This window comes from Sceloporus occidentalis, unplaced genomic scaffold (genome assembly GCF_023333645.1).
Source record: "Sceloporus occidentalis isolate IW3139 unplaced genomic scaffold, rSceOcc1.0.p SCAF_2, whole genome shotgun sequence".
In the NCBI taxonomy this organism is placed as follows: Eukaryota; Metazoa; Chordata; class Lepidosauria; order Squamata; family Phrynosomatidae; genus Sceloporus; species Sceloporus occidentalis.
The window spans coordinates 121,792,625-121,796,489 of NW_028316982.1; the positions used below are offsets into that span (position 1 = coordinate 121,792,625).

General features: G+C 42.0%; 1 protein-coding gene across 2 annotated transcripts in view; it reads right to left on the bottom strand.

Moving 5' to 3' along the window:
- ADK (adenosine kinase) overlaps positions 1-3,865 on the bottom strand; it is a 225,869-nt gene that overhangs the window by 221,880 nt on the left and 124 nt on the right. The gene's annotated exons all lie outside the window — the stretch shown is intronic.

Sequence of the window (3,865 nt, forward strand, 5' to 3'; positions counted from 1 at the left end):
TTAGCTATGAAAAGGGCAAACTCACCACACACATATCAAGTTACTGAGCTTTCCATGGAGCAGAAGGAAAACAAAAAAACCACAGACTACAATGGCAGCTACGGTGCTTTTTACAGAGCAGCAAATACACATCTGTCTTGAACTCACCTTTCCCAAAGCCAAGCACTTTTTGTATAATAAAGAGAACTGCCCTATGTCAGAAAGTTTCATCTCTCTTTTTCTGTACCCACAATTTGAGACTAGCCTTCCGTATGCAGAAGCAGAAAACAAGTAAGTCTTATGAGCACCTGTTTCTGTGCACCCCCTTAGGCTACCAACAGGATAGGTAAAGAAATTATTTGCAGTATAATGAAATATTATTAGAATGAAACAATCATCTTGTACTAAGCTACTACATTTATTAGCTGAAAAACTGAATTATAACTTATTCTAGGAAAGTGGCTGTATTGTATGTGGATGCCCTGGATGCAGAAACTGAGGGAAAGGAGAAGACAGAAGTGAGTTGCTATTAGTGTGGGAGGGCTAGTTTGAAAAACTTAGGCCTGTTACAGACTGACAAAATAAAGCTCCTTGGGGTCTCTTTGGAGGTATGCTATTTAAATGATGCATGGGTCCTAAGAGTCCGGAGGTCGCGCCAAAGCCACACTCCAGTCCTAAGCACTGGAGCACAGCTTTGGTGCAGCTTCCGGATTCTTAGGATGCATGCATCATTTAAACAGCATACCTCCAAAGAGACCCCAAGCAGCTTTATTTTGGCAGTCTGTAACAGGCCTTAAGGAGGAAGAGTAACTCTCCCCCGGGACATATATAGCCACCTTGAATGACATTTAAAGGGGAAAGGCAGGTGACAAATGTAATAAATAGTCACATTATTTCTTTGAAGCAAAATTCCCATTCCCCCTTCCAACAGTGAAGTTATTTTTATGGGTCCCCACTTGAACCTCCTATATATTAACTCACCAGAGTCAGTTTGATTTTTTTTTTAAATCACTACATTGCAACCATCTTAGTAATATTGCAGAAGATCCTAATTAGAAGCAACATCTTGATTTTAACTGTGCATGGGCCATTTTGGCCTGAAGCGTAACTACTATTAATTGCAGTTGTGCTCTAGTTTCAGTTTCCAGTGCCTCTTAATGCTGTCAGCAAAAAGAAACTGAATGTCTACGATTTACAAGCAATGAAAACTGAAAGGAAAAGCCACTTCTAAAGATTTTTCATGCTTGACACAAAGCTAATCCAGTAAAGCTATGTGTAAGGTTGTGCCCTTTGGTTTCAGCTTCATCAGTGCCTGAGGGTGCAAAGTTTTATTTGTACATGAACTTTGGTTTACCAATTAAAATGCAAAACTAGCATTTCTCTAGCACTCTTAACATATTTTCTTTTCTCTGAAGTGCTGAAGTCCCATGTTCCTCCATTACCTCCTGCTACACTTAAGACATGGCAAAAGATACAGGCACTTCCTCAAACAAAACAGGGTTTCTCAAAAGCCACAAACATGGCACCTGTTAGTTACAGGTACCAGTTTAATGAACTACTTACACAACTGCGGTAGCATTTGAGCATGTATTTGCAGACAAGATTAAACGTCTTCCCATTTTTAAAAAAAGTATCAAGTATACATTTTAAAAGTCTTGCACAGCCTACCACTAATCTCAGATATAGGAATCGTTCCACTAAACTTGCTGAGAATCAGAGCTGCAAGGACTCTTGACCATGCAGGTGCAAATAGAAATTGAAATCCAGACCTTGCTGGTGTTGAAAAAGTGCTGTCAATGCGCATTCTGTGCTTCTTTGTTCTTGTTCTGTGCCTTCAAAGTCATTTTTATGGCAACCCTAAGGCCAACCTATCATGGGAAGTTCTGGGCAAGATTTGTTCAGAGGAGGTTTGCCATCGCTTTCCGCTGAAGCAGAGAAAGTGTGACTTGCCCAAGGTCACCAGGTAGAGCTTAATGCACACAGGGTCTTTTAAGGCTCAAGGGGTCCATGATATTATGGAATGGTTTGCTGATATGTGTTTTCTTCTTCTGCAGAAATGTGTGGAGGGTGTCTAACTATCAGCACCGACTGCTGCTTATGCACATATGTTTCCACAGGCACTTTGTAAACATGCCCATGGATATGTCTACTGAGGATGGGGGGAAGTTTACCTTCCATTTCCCCACCACCATCATCTCCCTTTATATATAGATGACAATTCCTATTGTATGAAAAGATCAACAAGCAAAACTGAAATGATGGTGAACTGTGCAAAACTGCATATTTATCCAATAGCAAGCCTCTCTTCAATAAGAGTAGCTGTCAAACATGAGTACATAGACTATAACATACACTGATGTTCAGTGCTTTACAAGGCAATCTTAAAATTATTGTTTGGAAGTGGATGAATGCAGCAATTAGAAATGTAAAGACAAACTAGATTTTATCACCTTTCTGCACAAAGTCTCCAATCATCTGACCAAACTTTCATTCATCCGATGTCAATGCTGCCCATTTGGACCCCTCTAACTGTAAAGCCTTCCGAATTATCAGCCTATGGAAGAGGAGAAAGTTCACAGTTCTGACAGGTTTTCATTTTCTCCAGCCAACAAACTCAAAGAAGAGCCAAAAGTTGAATAAATAAAGATTTAATAATAATAAAGTTATAATAAATAAATAAATATCAACTCATTTGAGATGTGGCGCTGGAGAAGAGGGCTGAGGATACCATGGATAGCCAAAAAGACAAACAAATGGCTCTTATAACAGATCAAACCTGAACCCTTCCTGGAAGCCAGGATGACAATACTGAGGCTGTTGTGCTTCGGCCACATCCTGAGAAGGCATGACCCCTTAGAAAAGATAATGATGCTAGGAAAGGGGTGGGAAGTAGAAAGAGAGGAAGGCCACATACCAGGTGGTTAGACTCCATTAGGGAGGTCACAGGCCTGAATCTGCAAGACCTAAGAGCAAAGCAGTGGAGAAAAGAGGGTCTTGGAGATGTCTTGGTTGCCATGACTTGATGGCAGCTAACAAGGCCTTTTCTGTCTCATGGATTCAAAGACATAGCCATGTGAGTCTGTAGAATCAGTCTGTAGAGAGATCTTGGAGCACCTTTGAGACTCACTGAAAGAAGTCGGCAGCTGGAGCTTCCCTAGGCTTCAGTCGACTTCCTCAGATGCAGTTGGATATCATAATATTAATTATAACGTCGAGAGAGATCTTGGAGCGGCTTTGAGACTCACTGAAAGGAAGAAGTTGGCAACTGGAGCTTTCGGAGGCTTCAGTCCACTTCCTCAGATGCATTTGGCGGAGTGGAGACCAGGGTCAGGCATACATACATATGCCGCTGGTATGTGAGAATGTCAAGCTGAAGAATATGAATGAAGGCTTCCTTCTTTCAGTGAGTCTGAAAGGTGTCTCTCTACATTATTATGATCATCATTGCTATTATATCCAACTGCATCTGAGGAAGTAGACTAGAGTCTAGGAAAGCTCCTGCTGCCAACTTCTTCCTTTCAGTGAGTCTCATCAAAGGGGCTCCAAGACCTCTCTCTACATACTTCCCTGCCCCATGGATCTGCAGCAGTAATGGCCAGAGCTCCTCATCTGGTGAAGAAAGCAATGGACATACAGGACTGTTCTTTTAATATTATGGGTCCCAGTTAACTGCCATGGCTCCCTGCTGTGGAATTCTGGGAACTGTAGTTGGTTGTGGCTCCAGAGCGGAGCCACAACTACAATTCCCAGAATTCCACAGCAGGGAGCCATGGCAGTTAAAGCGGTACCAAAGCGGGTTATTTCTGCAGTGAGGAGAAGCATGGCTTCCTATATCCCTGAGCTTTGCTTGTGCCATCCTCCTTCTCCGTCCTTTGCAGCCTTTTAC